General features: G+C 54.9%; 16 non-coding genes across 16 annotated transcripts; all 16 read right to left on the bottom strand.

The window, feature by feature from the left end:
• Positions 1-113: 113 nt before the first annotated feature.
• Positions 114-232, bottom strand: LOC126089296 (5S ribosomal RNA). The gene has a single exon (XR_007520626.1). It is a non-coding gene; the product is annotated as a 5S ribosomal RNA (ribosomal RNA).
• An 856-nt stretch (positions 233-1088) lies between these two features.
• Positions 1089-1207, bottom strand: LOC126088904 (5S ribosomal RNA). Its single transcript, XR_007520253.1, has one exon. It is a non-coding gene; the product is annotated as a 5S ribosomal RNA (ribosomal RNA).
• An 851-nt stretch (positions 1208-2058) lies between these two features.
• LOC126088905 (5S ribosomal RNA) lies at positions 2059-2177 on the bottom strand. The gene has a single exon (XR_007520254.1). It is a non-coding gene; the product is annotated as a 5S ribosomal RNA (ribosomal RNA).
• Positions 2178-3028: 851 nt separating this feature from the next.
• On the bottom strand, positions 3029-3147 carry LOC126089297 (5S ribosomal RNA). Its single transcript, XR_007520627.1, has one exon. It is a non-coding gene; the product is annotated as a 5S ribosomal RNA (ribosomal RNA).
• Positions 3148-3998: 851 nt separating this feature from the next.
• On the bottom strand, positions 3999-4117 carry LOC126089299 (5S ribosomal RNA). Its single transcript, XR_007520629.1, has one exon. It is a non-coding gene; the product is annotated as a 5S ribosomal RNA (ribosomal RNA).
• An 851-nt stretch (positions 4118-4968) lies between these two features.
• On the bottom strand, positions 4969-5087 carry LOC126089300 (5S ribosomal RNA). The gene has a single exon (XR_007520630.1). It is a non-coding gene; the product is annotated as a 5S ribosomal RNA (ribosomal RNA).
• Positions 5088-5938: 851 nt separating this feature from the next.
• LOC126088906 (5S ribosomal RNA) lies at positions 5939-6057 on the bottom strand. Its single transcript, XR_007520255.1, has one exon. It is a non-coding gene; the product is annotated as a 5S ribosomal RNA (ribosomal RNA).
• Positions 6058-6908: 851 nt separating this feature from the next.
• LOC126088907 (5S ribosomal RNA) lies at positions 6909-7027 on the bottom strand. Its single transcript, XR_007520256.1, has one exon. It is a non-coding gene; the product is annotated as a 5S ribosomal RNA (ribosomal RNA).
• Positions 7028-7878: 851 nt separating this feature from the next.
• LOC126089302 (5S ribosomal RNA) lies at positions 7879-7997 on the bottom strand. The gene has a single exon (XR_007520631.1). It is a non-coding gene; the product is annotated as a 5S ribosomal RNA (ribosomal RNA).
• An 852-nt stretch (positions 7998-8849) lies between these two features.
• LOC126088908 (5S ribosomal RNA) lies at positions 8850-8968 on the bottom strand. The gene has a single exon (XR_007520257.1). It is a non-coding gene; the product is annotated as a 5S ribosomal RNA (ribosomal RNA).
• An 851-nt stretch (positions 8969-9819) lies between these two features.
• LOC126088910 (5S ribosomal RNA) lies at positions 9820-9938 on the bottom strand. Its single transcript, XR_007520259.1, has one exon. It is a non-coding gene; the product is annotated as a 5S ribosomal RNA (ribosomal RNA).
• Positions 9939-10794: 856 nt separating this feature from the next.
• Positions 10795-10913, bottom strand: LOC126088911 (5S ribosomal RNA). Its single transcript, XR_007520260.1, has one exon. It is a non-coding gene; the product is annotated as a 5S ribosomal RNA (ribosomal RNA).
• An 856-nt stretch (positions 10914-11769) lies between these two features.
• On the bottom strand, positions 11770-11888 carry LOC126088912 (5S ribosomal RNA). The gene has a single exon (XR_007520261.1). It is a non-coding gene; the product is annotated as a 5S ribosomal RNA (ribosomal RNA).
• An 851-nt stretch (positions 11889-12739) lies between these two features.
• On the bottom strand, positions 12740-12858 carry LOC126088913 (5S ribosomal RNA). Its single transcript, XR_007520262.1, has one exon. It is a non-coding gene; the product is annotated as a 5S ribosomal RNA (ribosomal RNA).
• Positions 12859-13709: 851 nt separating this feature from the next.
• Positions 13710-13828, bottom strand: LOC126089303 (5S ribosomal RNA). Its single transcript, XR_007520632.1, has one exon. It is a non-coding gene; the product is annotated as a 5S ribosomal RNA (ribosomal RNA).
• An 851-nt stretch (positions 13829-14679) lies between these two features.
• LOC126088915 (5S ribosomal RNA) lies at positions 14680-14798 on the bottom strand. The gene has a single exon (XR_007520263.1). It is a non-coding gene; the product is annotated as a 5S ribosomal RNA (ribosomal RNA).
• Positions 14799-15465: the final 667 nt, after the last annotated feature.

Here is a 15465-nt window from a genome sequence, read left to right on the forward strand (position 1 = left end):
TGCATTTTCGTACCATTACAGTAGTTTAAAAGGCTTAAGGAAGCATCTTTGTCACAACAGAAAGGTAGTTTGAAAATTGGGCTGGCGACATAACAAAAAAAAAACAGGAAGGGAGCCAACAGCACCCGGGTTTCCCAGGCGGTCACCCATCCAAGTACTAGCCGTGCCCGATGATGCTTAACTTCGGTGATCGGACGAGAACCGGTGTATTCATCATGGTATGGCCGTTGGCGCTCATCTAATGTAGGAGCACGGCAGAATTCGCGTTCGGCTTTTCTCCCAACACACAAAATGTTAGTTTTCGGCCGCATTTGACGAAAGCGCTTCCTTCCGCAACCGCCAGTTCCTCGAGGACGGCGCGGGGAGGCGCGCCCGGCGTCCCAGCAGAGTGACGGCCGAATTGGCGGGCGCACCGCCGCGTGTGTGAGACGCACTGCTGTTCGTTGCACCCCCTGTCATTCGCTGGGCGCGTGCAGCCTTCGACACTAGCGGAGGACGCATCTTGTCCCTGGTGTTCAGCGGAAGGCCTGTGCGGGGTGTGGCAGTGTCGTGCTGGAGGGCCCACTGGTAGCGATGTGGGCTTCCTCGCCTCGCCTCGCCTCGCCTCGCCTCGCCTCGCCTCACACCAGGTGTCTGCGTAGTTTGCAGTGCATTCGCACCATTCCTATCCCTGTCCCTGTCCCCGTCCCGACTTGTCCCGACTTTGCTCGACTGCCGCTCGCTGCCGCTCGGGTCGTGGTCCATATGACAGCGCAAGCACGACAAACGTCTGCGGGACGAGACGAGACGAGACGAGACGAGACGACTAAGGAATAAATTCGTGGTTACAAATCAAATTTGGAACTCTACACTCCTACACAACAATAGGCGGTGACGTATTTCAGAAATCATCTGCCGATTCGTACTGTTTTGTCGTTTTCAAAGTCTTCTTGGCAAACTTGGTTAGCACATTCTCCCTCAAACAGAGTTAATTACTGCATTTTCGTACCATTACAGTAGTTTAAAAGGCTTAAGGAAGCATCTTTGTCACAACAGAAAGGTAGTTTGAAAATTGGGCTGGCGACATAACAAAAAAAAAACAGGAAGGGAGCCAACAGCACCCGGGTTTCCCAGGCGGTCACCCATCCAAGTACTAGCCGGGCCCGATGATGCTTAACTTCGGTGATCGGACGAGAACCGGTGTATTCATCATGGTATGGCCGTTGGCGCTCATCTAATGTAGGAGCACGGCAGAATTCGCGTTCGGCTTTTCTCCCAACACACAAAATGTTAGTTTTCGGCCGCATTTGACGAAAGCGCTTCCTTCCGCAACCGCCAGTTCCTCGAGGACGGCGCGGGGAGGCGCGCCCGGCGTCCCAGCAGAGTGACGGCCGAATTGGCGGGCGCACCGCCGCGTGTGTGAGACGCACTGCTGCTCGTTGCACCCCCTGTCATTCGCTGGGCGCGTGCAGCCTTCGACACTAGCGGAGGACGCATCTTGTCCCTGGTGTTCAGCGGAAGGCCTGTGCGGGGTGTGGCAGTGTCGTGCTGGAGGGCCCACTGGTAGCGATGTGAGCTTCCTCGCCTCGCCTCGCCACGCCTCGCCTCGCCTCACACCAGGTGTCTGCGTAGTTTGCAATGCATTCGCACCATTCCTATACCTGTCCCTGTCCCCGTCCCGACTTGTCCCGACTTTGCTCGACTGCCGCTCGCTGCCGCTGGGGTCGTGGTCCATATGACAGCCCAAGCACGACAAACTTCTGCGGGACGAGACGAGACGAGACGAGTCGAGACGACTAAGGAATAAATTCGTTTTTACAAATCAAATTTGGAACTCTACACTCCTACACAACAATAGGCGGTGACGTATTTCAGAAATCATCTGCCGATTCGTACTGTTTTGTCGTTTTCAAAGTCTTCTTGGCAAACTTGGTTAGCACATTCTCCCTCAAACAGAGTTAATTACTGCATTTTCGTACCATTACAGTAGTTTAAAAGGCTTAAGGAAGCATCTTTGTCACAACAGAAAGGTAGTTTGAAAATTGGGCTGGCGACATAACAAAAAAAAAACAGGAAGGGAGCCAACAGCACCCGGGTTTCCCAGGCGGTCACCCATCCAAGTACTAGCCGGGCCCGATGATGCTTAACTTCGGTGATCGGACGAGAACCGGTGTATTCATCATGGTATGGCCGTTGGCGCTCATCTAATGTAGGAGCACGGCAGAATTCGCGTTCGGCTTTTCTCCCAACACACAAAATGTTAGTTTTCGGCCGCATTTGACGAAAGCGCTTCCTTCCGCAACCGCCAGTTCCTCGAGGACGGCGCGGGGAGGCGCGCCCGGCGTCCCAGCAGAGTGACGGCCGAATTGGCGGGCGCACCGCCGCGTGTGTGAGACGCACTGCTGCTCGTTGCACCCCCTGTCATTCGCTGGGCGCGTGCAGCCTTCGACACTAGCGGAGGACGCATCTTGTCCCTGGTGTTCAGCGGAAGGCCTGTGCGGGGTGTGGCAGTGTCGTGCTGGAGGGCCCACTGGTAGCGATGTGGGCTTCCTCGCCTCGCCTCGCCACGCCTCGCCTCGCCTCACACCAGGTGTCTGCGTAGTTTGCAATGCATTCGCACCATTCCTATACCTGTCCCTGTCCCCGTCCCGACTTGTCCCGACTTTGCTCGACTGCCGCTCGCTGCCGCTGGGGTCGTGGTCCATATGACAGCCCAAGCACGACAAACTTCTGCGGGACGAGACGAGACGAGACGAGTCGAGACGACTAAGGAATAAATTCGTTTTTACAAATCAAATTTGGAACTCTACACTCCTACACAACAATAGGCGGTGACGTATTTCAGAAATCACCTGCCGATTCGTACTGTTTTGTCGTTTTCAAAGTCTTCTTGGCAAACTTGGTTAGCACATTCTCCCTCAAACAGAGTTAATTACTGCATTTTCGTACCATTACAGTAGTTTAAAAGGCTTAAGGAAGCATCTTTGTCACAACAGAAAGGTAGTTTGAAAATTGGGCTGGCGACATAACAAAAAAAAAACAGGAAGGGAGCCAACAGCACCCGGGTTTCCCAGGCGGTCACCCATCCAAGTACTAGCCGTGCCCGATGATGCTTAACTTCGGTGATCGGACGAGAACCGGTGTATTCATCATGGTATGGCCGTTGGCGCTCATCTAATGTAGGAGCACGGCAGAATTCGCGTTCGGCTTTTCTCCCAACACACAAAATGTTAGTTTTCGGCCGCATTTGACGAAAGCGCTTCCTTCCGCAACCGCCAGTTCCTCGAGGACGGCGCGGGGAGGCGCGCCCGGCGTCCCAGCAGAGTGACGGCCGAATTGGCGGGCGCACCGCCGCGTGTGTGAGACGCACTGCTGCTCGTTGCACCCCCTGTCATTCGCTGGGCGCGTGCAGCCTTCGACACTAGCGGAGGACGCATCTTGTCCCTGGTGTTCAGCGGAAGGCCTGTGCGGGGTGTGGCAGTGTCGTGCTGGAGGGCCCACTGGTAGCGATGTGGGCTTCCTCGCCTCGCCTCGCCACGCCTCGCCTCGCCTCACACCAGGTGTCTGCGTAGTTTGCAATGCATTCGCACCATTCCTATACCTGTCCCTGTCCCCGTCCCGACTTGTCCCGACTTTGCTCGACTGCCGCTCGCTGCCGCTGGGGTCGTGGTCCATATGACAGCCCAAGCACGACAAACTTCTGCGGGACGAGACGAGACGAGACGAGTCGAGACGACTAAGGAATAAATTCGTTTTTACAAATCAAATTTGGAACTCTACACTCCTACACAACAATAGGCGGTGACGTATTTCAGAAATCACCTGCCGATTCGTACTGTTTTGTCGTTTTCAAAGTCTTCTTGGCAAACTTGGTTAGCACATTCTCCCTCAAACAGAGTTAATTACTGCATTTTCGTACCATTACAGTAGTTTAAAAGGCTTAAGGAAGCATCTTTGTCACAACAGAAAGGTAGTTTGAAAATTGGGCTGGCGACATAACAAAAAAAAAACAGGAAGGGAGCCAACAGCACCCGGGTTTCCCAGGCGGTCACCCATCCAAGTACTAGCCGTGCCCGATGATGCTTAACTTCGGTGATCGGACGAGAACCGGTGTATTCATCATGGTATGGCCGTTGGCGCTCATCTAATGTAGGAGCACGGCAGAATTCGCGTTCGGCTTTTCTCCCAACACACAAAATGTTAGTTTTCGGCCGCATTTGACGAAAGCGCTTCCTTCCGCAACCGCCAGTTCCTCGAGGACGGCGCGGGGAGGCGCGCCCGGCGTCCCAGCAGAGTGACGGCCGAATTGGCGGGCGCACCGCCGCGTGTGTGAGACGCACTGCTGCTCGTTGCACCCCCTGTCATTCGCTGGGCGCGTGCAGCCTTCGACACTAGCGGAGGACGCATCTTGTCCCTGGTGTTCAGCGGAAGGCCTGTGCGGGGTGTGGCAGTGTCGTGCTGGAGGGCCCACTGGTAGCGATGTGAGCTTCCTCGCCTCGCCTCGCCACGCCTCGCCTCGCCTCACACCAGGTGTCTGCGTAGTTTGCAATGCATTCGCACCATTCCTATACCTGTCCCTGTCCCCGTCCCGACTTGTCCCGACTTTGCTCGACTGCCGCTCGCTGCCGCTGGGGTCGTGGTCCATATGACAGCCCAAGCACGACAAACTTCTGCGGGACGAGACGAGACGAGACGAGTCGAGACGACTAAGGAATAAATTCGTTTTTACAAATCAAATTTGGAACTCTACACTCCTACACAACAATAGGCGGTGACGTATTTCAGAAATCACCTGCCGATTCGTACTGTTTTGTCGTTTTCAAAGTCTTCTTGGCAAACTTGGTTAGCACATTCTCCCTCAAACTGAGTTAATTACTGCATTTTCGTACCATTACAGTAGTTTAAAAGGCTTAAGGAAGCATCTTTGTCACAACAGAAAGGTAGTTTGAAAATTGGGCTGGTGACATAACAAAAAAAAAACAGGAAGGGAGCCAACAGCACCCGGGTTTCCCAGGCGGTCACCCATCCAAGTACTAGCCGTGCCCGATGATGCTTAACTTCGGTGATCGGACGAGAACCGGTGTATTCATCATGGTATGGCCGTTGGCGCTCATCTAATGTAGGAGCACGGCAGAATTCTCGTTCGGCTTTTCTCCCAACACACAAAATGTTAGTTTTCGGCCGCATTTGACGAAAGCGCTTCCTTCCGCAACCGCCAGTTCCTCGAGGACGGCGCGGGGAGGCGCGCCCGGCGTCCCAGCAGAGTGACGGCCGAATTGGCGGGCGCACCGCCGCGTGTGTGAGACGCACTGCTGTTCGTTGCACCCCCTGTCATTCGCTGGGCGCGTGCAGCCTTCGACACTAGCGGAGGACGCATCTTGTCCCTGGTGTTCAGCGGAAGGCCTGTGCGGGGTGTGGCAGTGTCGTGCTGGAGGGCCCACTGGTAGCGATGTGGGCTTCCTCGCCTCGCCTCGCCTCGCCTCGCCTCGCCTCACACCAGGTGTCTGCGTAGTTTGCAGTGCATTCGCACCATTCCTATCCCTGTCCCTGTCCCCGTCCCGACTTGTCCCGACTTTGCTCGACTGCCGCTCGCTGCCGCTCGGGTCGTGGTCCATATGACAGCGCAAGCACGACAAACGTCTGCGGGACGAGACGAGACGAGACGAGACGAGACGACTAAGGAATAAATTCGTGGTTACAAATCAAATTTGGAACTCTACACTCCTACACAACAATAGGCGGTGACGTATTTCAGAAATCATCTGCCGATTCGTACTGTTTTGTCGTTTTCAAAGTCTTCTTGGCAAACTTGGTTAGCACATTCTCCCTCAAACAGAGTTAATTACTGCATTTTCGTACCATTACAGTAGTTTAAAAGGCTTAAGGAAGCATCTTTGTCACAACAGAAAGGTAGTTTGAAAATTGGGCTGGCGACATAACAAAAAAAAAACAGGAAGGGAGCCAACAGCACCCGGGTTTCCCAGGCGGTCACCCATCCAAGTACTAGCCGGGCCCGATGATGCTTAACTTCGGTGATCGGACGAGAACCGGTGTATTCATCATGGTATGGCCGTTGGCGCTCATCTAATGTAGGAGCACGGCAGAATTCGCGTTCGGCTTTTCTCCCAACACACAAAATGTTAGTTTTCGGCCGCATTTGACGAAAGCGCTTCCTTCCGCAACCGCCAGTTCCTCGAGGACGGCGCGGGGAGGCGCGCCCGGCGTCCCAGCAGAGTGACGGCCGAATTGGCGGGCGCACCGCCGCGTGTGTGAGACGCACTGCTGCTCGTTGCACCCCCTGTCATTCGCTGGGCGCGTGCAGCCTTCGACACTAGCGGAGGACGCATCTTGTCCCTGGTGTTCAGCGGAAGGCCTGTGCGGGGTGTGGCAGTGTCGTGCTGGAGGGCCCACTGGTAGCGATGTGAGCTTCCTCGCCTCGCCTCGCCACGCCTCGCCTCGCCTCACACCAGGTGTCTGCGTAGTTTGCAATGCATTCGCACCATTCCTATACCTGTCCCTGTCCCCGTCCCGACTTGTCCCGACTTTGCTCGACTGCCGCTCGCTGCCGCTGGGGTCGTGGTCCATATGACAGCCCAAGCACGACAAACTTCTGCGGGACGAGACGAGACGAGACGAGTCGAGACGACTAAGGAATAAATTCGTTTTTACAAATCAAATTTGGAACTCTACACTCCTACACAACAATAGGCGGTGACGTATTTCAGAAATCATCTGCCGATTCGTACTGTTTTGTCGTTTTCAAAGTCTTCTTGGCAAACTTGGTTAGCACATTCTCCCTCAAACAGAGTTAATTACTGCATTTTCGTACCATTACAGTAGTTTAAAAGGCTTAAGGAAGCATCTTTGTCACAACAGAAAGGTAGTTTGAAAATTGGGCTGGCGACATAACAAAAAAAAAACAGGAAGGGAGCCAACAGCACCCGGGTTTCCCAGGCGGTCACCCATCCAAGTACTAGCCGGGCCCGATGATGCTTAACTTCGGTGATCGGACGAGAACCGGTGTATTCATCATGGTATGGCCGTTGGCGCTCATCTAATGTAGGAGCACGGCAGAATTCGCGTTCGGCTTTTCTCCCAACACACAAAATGTTAGTTTTCGGCCGCATTTGACGAAAGCGCTTCCTTCCGCAACCGCCAGTTCCTCGAGGACGGCGCGGGGAGGCGCGCCCGGCGTCCCAGCAGAGTGACGGCCGAATTGGCGGGCGCACCGCCGCGTGTGTGAGACGCACTGCTGCTCGTTGCACCCCCTGTCATTCGCTGGGCGCGTGCAGCCTTCGACACTAGCGGAGGACGCATCTTGTCCCTGGTGTTCAGCGGAAGGCCTGTGCGGGGTGTGGCAGTGTCGTGCTGGAGGGCCCACTGGTAGCGATGTGGGCTTCCTCGCCTCGCCTCGCCACGCCTCGCCTCGCCTCACACCAGGTGTCTGCGTAGTTTGCAATGCATTCGCACCATTCCTATACCTGTCCCTGTCCCCGTCCCGACTTGTCCCGACTTTGCTCGACTGCCGCTCGCTGCCGCTGGGGTCGTGGTCCATATGACAGCCCAAGCACGACAAACTTCTGCGGGACGAGACGAGACGAGACGAGTCGAGACGACTAAGGAATAAATTCGTTTTTACAAATCAAATTTGGAACTCTACACTCCTACACAACAATAGGCGGTGACGTATTTCAGAAATCACCTGCCGATTCGTACTGTTTTGTCGTTTTCAAAGTCTTCTTGGCAAACTTGGTTAGCACATTCTCCCTCAAACAGAGTTAATTACTGCATTTTCGTACCATTACAGTAGTTTAAAAGGCTTAAGGAAGCATCTTTGTCACAACAGAAAGGTAGTTTGAAAATTGGGCTGGCGACATAACAAAAAAAAAACAGGAAGGGAGCCAACAGCACCCGGGTTTCCCAGGCGGTCACCCATCCAAGTACTAGCCGTGCCCGATGATGCTTAACTTCGGTGATCGGACGAGAACCGGTGTATTCATCATGGTATGGCCGTTGGCGCTCATCTAATGTAGGAGCACGGCAGAATTCGCGTTCGGCTTTTCTCCCAACACACAAAATGTTAGTTTTCGGCCGCATTTGACGAAAGCGCTTCCTTCCGCAACCGCCAGTTCCTCGAGGACGGCGCGGGGAGGCGCGCCCGGCGTCCCAGCAGAGTGACGGCCGAATTGGCGGGCGCACCGCCGCGTGTGTGAGACGCACTGCTGCTCGTTGCACCCCCTGTCATTCGCTGGGCGCGTGCAGCCTTCGACACTAGCGGAGGACGCATCTTGTCCCTGGTGTTCAGCGGAAGGCCTGTGCGGGGTGTGGCAGTGTCGTGCTGGAGGGCCCACTGGTAGCGATGTGAGCTTCCTCGCCTCGCCTCGCCACGCCTCGCCTCGCCTCACACCAGGTGTCTGCGTAGTTTGCAATGCATTCGCACCATTCCTATACCTGTCCCTGTCCCCGTCCCGACTTGTCCCGACTTTGCTCGACTGCCGCTCGCTGCCGCTGGGGTCGTGGTCCATATGACAGCCCAAGCACGACAAACTTCTGCGGGACGAGACGAGACGAGACGAGTCGAGACGACTAAGGAATAAATTCGTTTTTACAAATCAAATTTGGAACTCTACACTCCTACACAACAATAGGCGGTGACGTATTTCAGAAATCACCTGCCGATTCGTACTGTTTTGTCGTTTTCAAAGTCTTCTTGGCAAACTTGGTTAGCACATTCTCCCTCAAACTGAGTTAATTACTGCATTTTCGTTCCATTACAGTAGTTTAAAAGGCTTAAGGAAGCATCTTTGTCACAACAGAAAGGTAGTTTGAAAATTGGGCTGGTGACATAACAAAAAAAAAAACAGTAAGGGAGCCAACAGCACCCGGGTTTCCCAGGCGGTCACCCATCCAAGTACTAGCCGGGCCCGATGATGCTTAACTTCGGTGATCGGACGAGAACCGGTGTATTCATCATGGTATGGCCGTTGGCGCTCATCTAATGTAGGAGCACGGCAGAATTCGCGTTCGGCTTTTCTCCCAACACACAAAATGTTAGTTTTCGGCCGCATTTGACGAAAGCGCTTCCTTCCGCAACCGCCAGTTCCTCGAGGACGGCGCGGGGAGGCGCGCCCGGCGTCCCAGCAGAGTGACGGCCGAATTGGCGGGCGCACCGCCGCGTGTGTGAGACGCACTGCTGCTCGTTGCACCCCCTGTCATTCGCTGGGCGCGTGCAGCCTTCGACACTAGCGGAGGACGCATCTTGTCCCTGGTGTTCAGCGGAAGGCCTGTGCGGGGTGTGGCAGTGTCGTGCTGGAGGGCCCACTGGTAGCGATGTGGGCTTCCTCGCCTCGCCTCGCCTCGCCTCGCCTCGCCTCACACCAGGTGTCTGCGTAGTTTGCAGTGCATTCGCACCATTCCTATCCCTGTCCCTGTCCCCGTCCCGACTTGTCCCGACTTTGCTCGACTGCCGCTCGCTGCCGCTCGGGTCGTGGTCCATATGACAGCGCAAGCACGACAAACGTCTGCGGGACGAGACGAGACGAGACGAGACGAGACGACTAAGGAATAAATTCGTGGTTACAAATCAAATTTGGAACTCTACACTCCTACACAACAATAGGCGGTGACGTATTTCAGAAATCATCTGCCGATTCGTACTGTTTTGTCGTTTTCAAAGTCTTCTTGGCAAACTTGGTTAGCACATTCTCCCTCAAACAGAGTTAATTACTGCATTTTCGTACCATTACAGTAGTTTAAAAGGCTTAAGGAAGCATCTTTGTCACAACAGAAAGGTAGTTTGAAAATTGGGCTGGCGACATAACAAAAAAAAAACAGGAAGGGAGCCAACAGCACCCGGGTTTCCCAGGCGGTCACCCATCCAAGTACTAGCCGGGCCCGATGATGCTTAACTTCGGTGATCGGACGAGAACCGGTGTATTCATCATGGTATGGCCGTTGGCGCTCATCTAATGTAGGAGCACGGCAGAATTCGCGTTCGGCTTTTCTCCCAACACACAAAATGTTAGTTTTCGGCCGCATTTGACGAAAGCGCTTCCTTCCGCAACCGCCAGTTCCTCGAGGACGGCGCGGGGAGGCGCGCCCGGCGTCCCAGCAGAGTGACGGCCGAATTGGCGGGCGCACCGCCGCGTGTGTGAGACGCACTGCTGCTCGTTGCACCCCCTGTCATTCGCTGGGCGCGTGCAGCCTTCGACACTAGCGGAGGACGCATCTTGTCCCTGGTGTTCAGCGGAAGGCCTGTGCGGGGTGTGGCAGTGTCGTGCTGGAGGGCCCACTGGTAGCGATGTGGGCTTCCTCGCCTCGCCTCGCCTCGCCTCGCCTCGCCTCACACCAGGTGTCTGCGTAGTTTGCAGTGCATTCGCACCATTCCTATCCCTGTCCCTGTCCCCGTCCCGACTTGTCCCGACTTTGCTCGACTGCCGCTCGCTGCCGCTCGGGTCGTGGTCCATATGACAGCGCAAGCACGACAAACGTCTGCGGGACGAGACGAGACGAGACGAGACGAGACGAGACGACTAAGGAATAAATTCGTGGTTACAAATCAAATTTGGAACTCTACACTCCTACACAACAATAGGCGGTGACGTATTTCAGAAATCATCTGCCGATTCGTACTGTTTTGTCGTTTTCAAAGTCTTCTTGGCAAACTTGGTTAGCACATTCTCCCTCAAACAGAGTTAATTACTGCATTTTCGTACCATTACAGTAGTTTAAAAGGCTTAAGGAAGCATCTTTGTCACAACAGAAAGGTAGTTTGAAAATTGGGCTGGCGACATAACAAAAAAAAAACAGGAAGGGAGCCAACAGCACCCGGGTTTCCCAGGCGGTCACCCATCCAAGTACTAGCCGGGCCCGATGATGCTTAACTTCGGTGATCGGACGAGAACCGGTGTATTCATCATGGTATGGCCGTTGGCGCTCATCTAATGTAGGAGCACGGCAGAATTCGCGTTCGGCTTTTCTCCCAACACACAAAATGTTAGTTTTCGGCCGCATTTGACGAAAGCGCTTCCTTCCGCAACCGCCAGTTCCTCGAGGACGGCGCGGGGAGGCGCGCCCGGCGTCCCAGCAGAGTGACGGCCGAATTGGCGGGCGCACCGCCGCGTGTGTGAGACGCACTGCTGCTCGTTGCACCCCCTGTCATTCGCTGGGCGCGTGCAGCCTTCGACACTAGCGGAGGACGCATCTTGTCCCTGGTGTTCAGCGGAAGGCCTGTGCGGGGTGTGGCAGTGTCGTGCTGGAGGGCCCACTGGTAGCGATGTGGGCTTCCTCGCCTCGCCTCGCCTCGCCTCGCCTCGCCTCACACCAGGTGTCTGCGTAGTTTGCAGTGCATTCGCACCATTCCTATCCCTGTCCCTGTCCCCGTCCCGACTTGTCCCGACTTTGCTCGACTGCCGCTCGCTGCCGCTCGGGTCGTGGTCCATATGACAGCGCAAGCACGACAAACGTCTGCGGGACGAGACGAGACGAGACGAGACGAGACGAGACGACTAAGGAATAAATTCGTGGTTACAAATCAAATTTGGAACTCTACACTCCTACACAACAATAGGCGGTGACGTATTTCAGAAATCATCTGCCGATTCGTACTGTTTTGTCGTTTTCAAAGTCTTCTTGGCAAACTTGGTTAGCACATTCTCCCTCAAACAGAGTTAATTACTGCATTTTCGTACCATTACAGTAGTTTAAAAGGCTTAAGGAAGCATCTTTGTCACAACAGAAAGGTAGTTTGAAAATTGGGCTGGCGACATAACAAAAAAAAAACAGGAAGGGAGCCAACAGCACCCGGGTTTCCCAGGCGGTCACCCATCCAAGTACTAGCCGGGCCCGATGATGCTTAACTTCGGTGATCGGACGAGAACCGGTGTATTCATCATGGTATGGCCGTTGGCGCTCATCTAATGTAGGAGCACGGCAGAATTCGCGTTCGGCTTTTCTCCCAACACACAAAATGTTAGTTTTCGGCCGCATTTGACGAAAGCGCTTCCTTCCGCAACCGCCAGTTCCTCGAGGACGGCGCGGGGAGGCGCGCCCGGCGTCCCAGCAGAGTGACGGCCGAATTGGCGGGCGCACCGCCGCGTGTGTGAGACGCACTGCTGCTCGTTGCACCCCCTGTCATTCGCTGGGCGCGTGCAGCCTTCGACACTAGCGGAGGACGCATCTTGTCCCTGGTGTTCAGCGGAAGGCCTGTGCGGGGTGTGGCAGTGTCGTGCTGGAGGGCCCACTGGTAGCGATGTGGGCTTCCTCGCCTCGCCTCGCCTCGCCTCGCCTCGCCTCACACCAGGTGTCTGCGTAGTTTGCAGTGCATTCGCACCATTCCTATCCCTGTCCCTGTCCCCGTCCCGACTTGTCCCGACTTTGCTCGACTGCCGCTCGCTGCCGCTCGGGTCGTGGTCCATATGACAGCGCAAGCACGACAAACGTCTGCGGGACGAGACGAGACGAGACGAGACGAGACGACTAAGGAATAAATTCGTGGTTACAAATCAAATTTGGAACTCTACACTCCTACACAACAATAGGCGGTGACGTATTTCAGAAATCATCTGCCGATTCGTACTGTTTTGTCGTTTTCAAAGTCTTCTTGGCAAACTTGGTTAGCACATTCTCCCTCAAACAGAGTTAATTACTGCATTTTCGTACCATTACAGTAGTTTAAAAGGCTTAAGGAAGCATCTTTGTCACAACAGAAAGGTAGTTTGAAAATTGGGCTGGCGACATAACAAAAAAAAAACAGGAAGGGAGCCAACAGCACCCGGGTTTCCCAGGCGGTCACCCATCCAAGTACTAGCCGGGCCCGATGATGCTTAACTTCGGTGATCGGACGAGAACCGGTGTATTCATCATGGTATGGCCGTTGGCGCTCATCTAATGTAGGAGCACGGCAGAATTCGCGTTCGGCTTTTCTCCCAACACACAAAATGTTAGTTTTCGGCCGCATTTGACGAAAGCGCTTCCTTCCGCAACCGCCAGTTCCTCGAGGACGGCGCGGGGAGGCGCGCCCGGCGTCCCAGCAGAGTGACGGCCGAATTGGCGGGCGCACCGCCGCGTGTGTGAGACGCACTGCTGCTCGTTGCACCCCCTGTCATTCGCTGGGCGCGTGCAGCCTTCGACACTAGCGGAGGACGCATCTTGTCCCTGGTGTTCAGCGGAAGGCCTGTGCGGGGTGTGGCAGTGTCGTGCTAGAGGGCCCACTGGTAGCGATGTGAGCTTCCTCGCCTCGCCTCGCCACGCCTCGCCTCGCCTCACACCAGGTGTCTGCGTAGTTTGCAATGCATTCGCACCATTCCTATACCTGTCCCTGTCCCCGTCCCGACTTGTCCCGACTTTGCTCGACTGCCGCTCGCTGCCGCTGGGGTCGTGGTCCATATGACAGCCCAAGCACGACAAACTTCTGCGGGACGAGACGAGACGAGACGAGTCGAGACGACTAAGGAATAAATTCGTTTTTACAAATCAAATTTGGAACTCTACACTCCTACACAACAATAGGCGGTGACGTATTTCAGAAATCACCTGCCGATTCGTACTGTTTTGTCGTTTTCAAAGTCTTCTTGGCAAACTTGGTTAGCACATTCTCCCTCAAACTGAGTTAATTACTGCATTTTCGTACCATTACAGTAGTTTAAAAGGCTTAAGGAAGCATCTTTGTCACAACAGAAAGGTAGTTTGAAAATTGGGCTGGTGACATAACAAAAAAAAAACAGGAAGGGAGCCAACAGCACCCGGGTTTCCCAGGCGGTCACCCATCCAAGTACTAGCCGTGCCCGATGATGCTTAACTTCGGTGATCGGACGAGAACCGGTGTATTCATCATGGTATGGCCGTTGGCGCTCATCTAATGTAGGAGCACGGCAGAATTCTCGTTCGGCTTTTCTCCCAACACACAAAATGTTAGTTTTCGGCCGCATTTGACGAAAGCGCTTCCTTCCGCAACCGCCAGTTCCTCGAGGACGGCGCGGGGAGGCGCGCCCGGCGTCCCAGCAGAGTGACGGCCGAATTGGCGGGCGCACCGCCGCGTGTGTGAGACGCACTGCTGTTCGTTGCACCCCCTGTCATTCGCTGGGCGCGTGCAGCCTTCGACACTAGCGGAGGACGCATCTTGTCCCTGGTGTTCAGCGGAAGGCCTGTGCGGGGTGTGGCAGTGTCGTGCTGGAGGGCCCACTGGTAGCGATGTGGGCTTCCTCGCCTCGCCTCGCCTCGCCTCGCCTCGCCTCACACCAGGTGTCTGCGTAGTTTGCAGTGCATTCGCACCATTCCTATCCCTGTCCCTGTCCCCGTCCCGACTTGTCCCGACTTTGCTCGACTGCCGCTCGCTGCCGCTCGGGTCGTGGTCCATATGACAGCGCAAGCACGACAAACGTCTGCGGGACGAGACGAGACGAGACGAGACGAGACGACTAAGGAATAAATTCGTGGTTACAAATCAAATTTGGAACTCTACACTCCTACACAACAATAGGCGGTGACGTATTTCAGAAATCATCTGCCGATTCGTACTGTTTTGTCGTTTTCAAAGTCTTCTTGGCAAACTTGGTTAGCACATTCTCCCTCAAACAGAGTTAATTACTGCATTTTCGTACCATTACAGTAGTTTAAAAGGCTTAAGGAAGCATCTTTGTCACAACAGAAAGGTAGTTTGAAAATTGGGCTGGCGACATAACAAAAAAAAAACAGGAAGGGAGCCAACAGCACCCGGGTTTCCCAGGCGGTCACCCATCCAAGTACTAGCCGGGCCCGATGATGCTTAACTTCGGTGATCGGACGAGAACCGGTGTATTCATCATGGTATGGCCGTTGGCGCTCATCTAATGTAGGAGCACGGCAGAATTCGCGTTCGGCTTTTCTCCCAACACACAAAATGTTAGTTTTCGGCCGCATTTGACGAAAGCGCTTCCTTCCGCAACCGCCAGTTCCTCGAGGACGGCGCGGGGAGGCGCGCCCGGCGTCCCAGCAGAGTGACGGCCGAATTGGCGGGCGCACCGCCGCGTGTGTGAGACGCACTGCTGCTCGTTGCACCCCCTGTCATTCGCTGGGCGCGTGCAGCCTTCGACACTAGCGGAGGACGCATCTTGTCCCTGGTGTTCAGCGGAAGGCCTGTGCGGGGTGTGGCAGTGTCGTGCTGGAGGGCCCACTGGTAGCGATGTGGGCTTCCTCGCCTCGCCTCGCCACGCCTCGCCTCGCCTCACACCAGGTGTCTGCGTAGTTTGCAATGCATTCGCACCATTCCTATACCTGTCCCTGTCCCCGTCCCGACTTGTCCCGACTTTGCTCGACTGCCGCTCGCTGCCGCTGGGGTCGTGGTCCATATGACAGCCCAAGCACGACAAACTTCTGCGGGACGAGACGAGACGAGACGAGTCGAGACGACTAAGGAATAAATTCGTTTTTACAAATCAAATTTGGAACTCTACACTCCTACACAACAATAGGCGGTGACGTATTTCAGAAATCATCTGCCGATTCGTA

Source organism: Schistocerca cancellata, chromosome 6 (assembly GCF_023864275.1).
Source record: "Schistocerca cancellata isolate TAMUIC-IGC-003103 chromosome 6, iqSchCanc2.1, whole genome shotgun sequence".
NCBI lineage: Eukaryota > Metazoa > Arthropoda > Insecta > Orthoptera > Acrididae > Schistocerca > Schistocerca cancellata.